Source organism: Hippoglossus stenolepis, chromosome 7 (assembly GCF_022539355.2).
Source record: "Hippoglossus stenolepis isolate QCI-W04-F060 chromosome 7, HSTE1.2, whole genome shotgun sequence".
Lineage (NCBI taxonomy): Eukaryota > Metazoa > Chordata > Actinopteri > Pleuronectiformes > Pleuronectidae > Hippoglossus > Hippoglossus stenolepis.
Window position 1 is genome coordinate 20,442,048 of NC_061489.1, and position 9,049 is coordinate 20,451,096.

At 38.7% G+C, this 9,049-nt stretch overlaps 1 protein-coding gene across 6 annotated transcripts in view; it reads right to left on the bottom strand.

The window, feature by feature from the left end:
* Window positions 1-8,721, bottom strand: part of enox2 (ecto-NOX disulfide-thiol exchanger 2) — a 163,445-nt gene extending 154,724 nt beyond the window's left edge. For all 6 annotated transcript variants that reach the window (XM_035161740.2, XM_035161739.2, XM_035161737.2 and 3 more), the window contains exon 1: window positions 8,563-8,721. The gene's annotated coding sequence lies outside the window, so the exon portion shown is untranslated. The remainder of the gene's footprint in view (window positions 1-8,562) is intronic.
* Window positions 8,722-9,049: the final 328 nt, after the last annotated feature.

Here is a 9,049-nt window from a genome sequence, read left to right on the forward strand (position 1 = left end):
GAAGTAATTTACTGTTACGTACTGTATTTCTTTTTTAAAGCTGGAGAAAGCATTGCCCATCATTATATTATCTTAGGAACATTTCATTCTATGGAATATATAGCAAACCAGTACATAAGCAGAAGACAGCCATTGCAAAGGAAAAGACTGATGGCCAGAGTGAAATAGTTTTGGGATTTGACAAAAGGAATTTTATGTGCCAATTCCAGCTGTAAGAAAGAGAAACATTTCTTTGATAAAGTACCAGCAGTTAATACAAATACCCAGGCAGTGCCTGACATGAGAGCCTACTGTGCCCAGCCTTCACGTCCAGTGTGCTGGCAAAGCAGCTAAATGCAGTCCCTCATTAAGTCACATTATTAAATTTAAATGATGAGTAATCCTTGCATTTGTAGAAACACTTATTAGTGACAAAATTGTACATCAAAGATTTAATCACAGGAGAATTGACGATTATAATTCAAGGATTATAGTGTTTCATTAATATATACTAAAAAATCTGATTGTTTTCATTCACTGGGTAAAACGTTTGACTGCCCATGAAACAGGATACAAACTCCCATGTTGGTTCAGTTTATTTATCTCTGACTCCATCACTTGCTCTAGGGGAGTATAACCAGTCAAATCTTTTCGCACATTAATCCAGATGTCTGGCTGCTTCAGACACACAGCTCTGTCAGGGTTGTATCCTGGCTTTAGAGCTGGAGTCATTTAAAATGACTTGGCAGGTAATCAGCTGCTATCTTTCATCAAAAAGTCTCCATGACGGGGCCGAGCCCGTCTTTACAAAATCTACCAGGGTTGTGTTTCAGTTGTACAGTCATTTGAAGCTTTACTGTCCAGTCAAAAAAATCCAGTGTGTGGTTTACATCGGGGAACCAGCCTGTAGCAGAGTTTTTACTGGATGCACCAAGGGTAAATAAATTACTTAATTTCTTATGTTACTCTCCATAAATCCTACACATAAAAACATAGCATATAAAACCAGAGAGGTACGACAGACGCCAACTTGTAAAAATCTAACAGTGCCTAAAAATCCTTGGCAAAATCTAATTCCAGTTCCCATTAGTTTGAAGTGAGTGGATGTCATTCAAACAGGACAAGATAGTCAAGGGTAAAGTATGCAGTGCTGTTGTAACCACTTCCTGCTCTAATCAAAGTCTTCACAGCTCATCACTACAACTGGAGATTTAGTTCAATCACAAAAATTGTAACCCACCATCAGCACTGCCTGATTAAAAGTGTGGCTTTCATATTTTTCGAAAAATATGACATTCGTGAAGGTAACTACCAAAAAGGCTGAAAGCACGGAGAACATCATGAGATGATCAGGTAATCCGTGGAAAAACAAAGAGGAAAGTAAAGCTCCTGTTGTTGTTTAATACGTAACACTGATCGTGTTTGGGGCGTGATGAACACAACAACATTTCCTGCACTGCATAAAAGATGGGAATTTAGAAGATTGCTGCAGGTCATCGGTTTGATTGTTTATCAATTCCATCGAAGACATGGTCTATGATCAATTTTATACGTGGAAAAAATAAACAAACAAAAGGAAAACATCAAAATATATAGAAGTTGAATTAAGATTTTCTTTCCTGCATTGTTTATTCTGTAAAATAAATGTTTTCACATCCCAGCATGTTGGAAAACAAACACAGATAGCAATATGTCCGTGAAAGACAAATTATTTTCAGGCAACCAATAAATCGTCCAGGCTTTATTGTTAAGTACAGGTTCATGTGATTCAGATTGTTCTGACAATTCGTAATCGCTTCTCACTTGCCATGTCTGCGTCAGATTAGGATGAACCCCCCCCCCCCACACCCTCACTTGTCAATGTCACTGCAGCTTCCAGACTTACTGGGCTATGAAATTAATTTACTTCACACCTTTTGGAAACTTCACATTAGATCAAACACCTATTGAGATCTTCTGAGGAGATTTACCCCATAAGCTGAAAGCCACATAGCCTAAATAACTGACCACAGGCAGTGATAAAGGACATTGTTGCGAGGCGGTTAGACCAATCTCAACAGCAATTCAGTCTGCCCGAGGAAAAAAAAGGCTGTGTATAGCAGGTCAGTGTTTAGGATTAAATGGAACCCGTTATCAGGCACTGAACTATGCCCTGAAAGTAAAACCAATGCATTGCACTTCTGTTTATCCTCGGTGTACACTGCAAGGTCACTGTGGAATTTTTACTCACCCTCTATATGTAACATACGTCGGCCTACAGCATTTCCCATGTGACTCTTGGAGTATGAGCGAGTCCGTTGCTCTATTTTTTTTTAGCCTCCTGGGAAGCATATAGCATATGCTCTCATACTGTCATTTACACCAGTCTATTTTAGGACCAGAAAGGTAGAGGATGTTTAAACTTCTGAAATAGATGTATTTTTAACAGCCATTTGAGTGACGCAGAACAGAAGGTAGCATGACACCTTTACAGGGGAGGTGACTATAATTAAGATGCTTCATCTGCATGTCAATTTTACCCTCTCGTCTACTCTTGCGGTGTACATAAAGGCGTAAATAACAAATGTACAAACAGTGAACAACCTTGAGTGATGTTTGAGTAATATTTAAGCAGAAAACCATTCAATTAAAAATTTTAATCTTCCTGGCTGTCAGTACATTTCACTGACTAACAAAAGGGTAAAGACTTTTCAGTCACTTCAGATTTTTAAAGAATGAGAAGTGGCAGCAAGAAAATGGTTTCTCCTGAAAAGATTTGACAATGTCAAACCCGCTATGAGTTGAAAAAAATTATACATAGCAGCAAATAGCCACAAAAAGCTGACTGAAAACAGCATCCAGATATAATCACAAACCAACATTCCTACTTCCAAGACATTCCTATTTCCAAGGATATTATATTGTAGAATCTACCTGGACCACTGACACCGAATGCTATTAGAATGGGTTTAAGGGAAGCTTCAACTATACATTTTCTTAATGTTACTATCAGGAATCTAACTTGTCTACAGTGCCTTACCAATTTAAATTAAGACAACCTTGAAGTATGCAGCTCTGTTAAATAGAAATATGAATATCACAGTACAGGAGTCAGTTGAATGCAATTAAGGAAATTAAAGCTGCTAGCAGAGTGGTTTAAGGCAAATGAGAAATGATTTTGTTTATGTTACATATTTTAAGGAGAGGTCTCAATGTGAAGAAGTAATTCATCTAATGTGACTTAATGAAACTTGAGTCTTGAAAGTGGAGAGATTGTCAATATCAGTTCAGTTGATAACTTTGTCTTTGAAATGATTCAATAGGGTTGGACTGAAGCACTCGTTTGTGCACCAGTCGATCCAAAAAATGAAATATGGAACTTAATCCCACGTTGTTAATTGTCATTTGTGGATCAATGTGATGTTATATGTATGTATCCTTTGTTTTTCTTGTCTTAAGTGTAGTATTTAATGTTGTAAATGGAGCTGCTGTTGTGATGCAAGACAAATTTCACAATGTTATAGATAAAACAAAAAACACATAGGAGGAAAAAAACCTTATCAGGCACAGATTCATCGATTTTATCTCATTATCCACTCTTCTACATTTTGAATGTACTGTATTCACAGACCCAAAATAATAAATAGAAAATACACACATTTATTGATTCACTCAAATGGCACCCTCTCACCCACCTCCCTCTTTTTATCCAGCTCCCGAATTCCCTTCAGGCTCAATAAAACATCTCATAATGGGAAATGTCACCTTTTCTCACCTCAAGTGGGACAAAAACAATTTGGTCCAGAACATGGGAGATGTTCTCAACATGGTGCCATCCACCGAGCTAAGTTTAGCTGTATTGGCCTCAGGCAGGAGAGTCTAGTCAGACAGATTTTGGGAATGAAATCATAACGGTGCCAGGACAATTTTACACAGGGTGCAACCAAACAGAGAGGACAGTCTAAAATTAATAACAAACAATGGAGCAAGCAACAACATAGTAATATTAATTGACAGGTCAGTGATAGGCCATGATAGTGTTTACATTTACTCTAATGATAGGATTACAGTGAGTAATCATCTTCAGGCAGTATTACAATAAGGTGTAGGGATATCATTCATAATGTGAGAATAGTCTATGAATTTGTATGCAGGACAGACTTTCAGTTAAAATGTAAGGTTATTGCTTTTTATTCAAGCTTAGGTCTGTTCCAAGCAGCAGGGTCACCTTCCCTATGACGTCCACTTCAAGTGAACAGAGATCTGAAATGTAGTGCAGACAAATGTACCTTTAATCAAAATAAAGACTGCAAGGGCACTTTACTACAATAGTATACAGTACTAGATTACAACAAACAGTGTAATTTTCTTTTAAATGGAAGTTGAAAGTCCTTTCTAACAAAGAAGACTAGTAAAGCCATTCATGATGTTACATTTGCGATTTCCCCCAAACCCTTTTGGGATTTAGTTTATCTGGTTATGGAATAAACCTATGATTATGGTTTCATGGCAAATGTGTAGGTATTATTGTTGCTATGGACAGCTATGTTTAAGTAAAATATTTTTTTTGTAAAAATAGGATAGAGCTTTTATGTTTAGTAATTTTAGGTCACTCTCATGCACACTGGAGTGACTGCCTGCCCGCCGTGGGAATGCAAACAGCTAAAGCAGAGTTGAATGGTGAGTTCGGCCTGCCTGCCGAGAATGGTAAAAGCTTTTTGGATGTTTTGACAATCCACCAAAGAAGCAGGACGTCTCACTGCCAATGTCAAACCAACCGTGCCAGACAGGTGAATGTGGTTGTGAGCGAGGGAGCAACAGCGGAACAAAGACCACAACACACCGCTCTACAATGAAAAACAATAAGTGAGAGATCTTCGATGTTAGTATGAGAGGTGGAAAAAAAATGTGATCATTATAAAACGGTGGGAAGACAAAATAGATTATGGTGGGTCGCCACGGTCTATGAAAGTTCATTGGGAACACTGAATCCTCATGTTCTATTGTTTGTTCTGCTATTTTCCAATAAAAAATGACCCCCTTGTTACAACAAATGCTGCATTGTTCTTTAAATGTGTCACAGACAGTCATCTATTGAAAATAGAACATTTTGTCAGTTTGATCCTCAGCTTGATTAAAAAGCAATATATCCTCCATCCGAACATGTTGAGACCATTTCAGACGGAATAACTGTCCAACAACTGAGAAACATCGACTCTGAAAAGTGAATTTCTCAGTAGCTTGTAGCCTGTTTTATATTATAAAGAGAAATTGGACAATTGAGGCTGTGCAACTTCGCCATTAAGTTTTTAATCCTCTATGATTGTAGCCACTGGTATAAATTAATCAAATAAATGTAAATCAATAAAAACATTCTCATCCTCTCGTAATCTATCTCTATGGTCTCCTTTAAATGATGACAAACACATGATCAGACGTAAAAAAAATACAACAGACCACAATGACTTCAATCTGCTTCCACAGTCATCACTGCATTACATCATAAAATGTCACAATAGGCCTCCTCTTGTGTTACACATGAAGAATATGCGCTGCACTCACAGCTTGGGTGTGCACATTTGTCTCTGTCTCGTGCCTTCAATAAGTCAAGCATAAATCCATCAACAGAGCAAGTAGATCAGGTATCACTGGCATGGCTGCAGTTCTTATTTGTGCAAAGCAAGGTCATTGAAGCACATGGATGCTGGATCAATCAGGCAGATTAATGAAGCACAACCTGCTGACATGACGAATATTGACACCCCTATTACATCTTGGTCGTGCAGTCCTCAACACTGCTTAAATAAATCAGGCCCAAGTAGAAGGAGGCAGGTGAACTCCTGAACCTAATCTTTCACATCACAACACAACAAAAAGGGATTAAATATTGTGAACGTGGGACTATCACTGGAAATGCTGAACTCCAAAATATAAAAGATTTAAAACTTGTTTTTTTGCTAAGAGGTTGCAATCAATTTAAATGTTTTAGTGTGAGGTTGGCCTCATTTGTTAAAAATGTATCAAATTTAGTTACCAATTACTATGTTGAAAATTTCATTGGAAAATCATAAAATTATTTCACCAAAAAGCAGCAAGAAAACCAAAAATGCCGGACTTGTTTTGAAATATTGTCGATAAATAGATTTTGCTCTAAAATAGATGATCAAAATTGTTGGGAGTTGAGTTTTTGTTAATTGTTAAATCATTGAGCTTAAAGGCACAGTCTTTTGATTAAAGCTATGGTTATATATGCATGGTTGCACGTGTCATACTTATTAAGGAATTAACTAGAAACTAAATCATATTATGAATCACCTCCCATAAATCCACACAACAAAACAGGAAATGCTTAAAGTTACAAAATTAAACATCACGTATATTGGCTGACATCTCTGCAGCAGATAGAAATAGCTGTGCAGTTATGCTCTTACAGGATTTCACTGGTTTGCTTGAATGCAGAAAGTAATTCCAGTGTCATTTCTGCCGCACAGATTCTGGTTATGTCTTTGACAACAGGGACTCAGACTTGGCCAGAACACATGGCATTCTCCGTTTTTAATAAATAGGAGGATTAACCTTTGCCATCCGTGTCGCCTCTCTTAGCAAAATGTGGAGTCTAGATTCAGGATTATACCTGTGAAGACACGCTTTAGCTCATTACTGGACCTAGATTTTCACACCTGCGTGACACCTCATATATCACGAGCATTAGGTGACCATTAATGACTCAATAATCCTTCAAATCTCCGAAGAAATGCTCCTCATCCTGAGCCTTTCTGGAAATGAATGTTTGGGTGTGGGGGGTGGTGTGTGTGTGTGTGTGTGTGTGTGTGTGTGTGTGTGTGTGTGTGTGTGTGTGTGTGTGTGTGTGTGTGTGTGTGTGTGTGTGTGTGGGGGTGTCTTCAGTAATGATCCTCCATATTTTTAGAGGCAAGCTCTCCATTTTCATGCCCTAATCAGAGTCTGGTTTTCATACCATTTAAATAAGTACCACACGGTGATAGTTATTATTTCCATATCACTCTCAGGGCGCTCATAAAACTGTCTTGCTGCACAGAGCAAAACTGTGTTGCTCTCATTTTTAACAGCGCAGCACAATGATGGGACTTCAAAATATTTCCTGCAAACAGTTTTTGACATTCGACTTGACCCCAGAGCACAAACACTATAGTTGTCTTATGAATTTGATGATGAATTAATCATTTAACTGAGTTCAACTCATCTTTATTCATATGGCACTTTTAAAAAAACAACTGTGATGACCCAAAGTCCTCTGCAGCACACAGAGACGAAACAGGGGTCATTTATTGATACACAAATAGCAGATATTCTCTGGTTGCTGCTTCTCAAATGGGAAAAATGTGCAGCGTTTATCTGTTTTGTGTCATTACCAACTGAATATCTTTGGTTTTTAGATAAATAAAAACACATAATTTGAAGACATCAACTTGACTTCTTAGAAAGTTGCTGGCCATTTTCAACGAGTGTCAACTTCTGTAGAATAAACTATTACTTGTTAAATATAAAATTATATTTAAAGACATTAATCAATAAAAACATTCATACCTAATGAGTATTTAGTTATTTCTTCATTCATTTTGACAGTGTAGGTTACTAGCAGCCATGAATAAGTAATAAAATGGTCCAATACAACTGTACTTTTGTTATGGGGACAATTTTCTCTCAACCCACATAATGACAGTTCAGTGAAAGTTCATATCAGGACCATTTATGAGCAACATTACCCCCTCATATCTGCCAGTTTCCTTACCACAGATGATCCTACATTTCCCCTCGTAATCCCAGACAAGCCTCGACCATGGAGCAGATCTCAGACTTCAGTAAAACCCCAACCACACAATGTCAAACACTCTCTCTTTCCTTTCCACAGACATGAGTTGCCTCAACAATATTTCACTAATCAATCACATCAACCCTAATACATGTGGGTTCAGATAATAGGCAGCAGATAACAGTAAAATAAAGAATAATACAATAATGTGCATTAGCAGGTGCAGCATGTTGCATCCCTTGTTGCCAGTCCAGCCTGAATCACCTCAAGGCAACCGATTTGCATTAAATGGTGGAAAACTGATGCATGTAAGTGAAAGAAGATTTGGTCTTTTAGGCCTTTACAATAAAACTCAGTTAAACTCTGGTGCAATCAGCTGCTGCCTGAGCTCACAGTCTTGCATGTTGCTCTACAGATTCTGGTTTGGACAGCGACAGGACTCCTGTAAGTGTTGGGGGGGGGGACATGTTGACCAGGACAGAGGACTGACCAGCGGTTAGACGGACTCGCGTGTGGAGGCTGGAGAGCACCGTGGAGCTGTCACCGGGGAGCTGACCCTCCGCTCGGCTGAGGTCCTGCCACAGCAGCGGGTGTTAAACTCTCCCAACTTCACGTGAAGTGCACGGAAGTGAGACCGGGAAACTTCTGACCACGCGCCGCTTCACACGCGACAAAGCAAAAGCGACCAAACACGGAAATACGACCAAAGTTTCACCACCCGAGCCTCAGAGCAAACTTGTGACAGATGCTAATGCTAACTGCTAAGCACCGGTGAAGTGACAGCGGGGGGGGAAGAGGAAGAGTTAAAGTACCTGGAAACCTGGTCCGTCCTCCTCAGAGCCGTGTGCGCCCCTGGAAACCTCCCGACACCTCCATGGGAAACTCACCGCTTTGTTCCTGGCAACCATGAAGACGTCCGGTTAGCAACGAAGCTGCCTATAACAATGGCGGAGCCAAGTACGGCAAGCGAGAGGGCGACACGTGCTTTTTGTTGACGTTTTTTCTTTCTTTTTTGGTCGACTGCGGGTGGTTTCGTTTTGCTGCTGCGCATGTCAGAGGAATGTGCTGTGAAAAATACATGTAAACACACATACAACATGAGGAGTATTCACAGATTACTTTTACTACCTTTACTATCCAGCTTTTACTCTATTTAAGAATTCTAATATCCAGTATTTACTCATTATAAGAATTAAAATATCTAGTAGTTACTCAATACAGTAAGAATTACAATATCCAGTATTTACTAAATATAAGAATTAAAATATTTAACATTTATTCAGCACTGTAATAATTCAA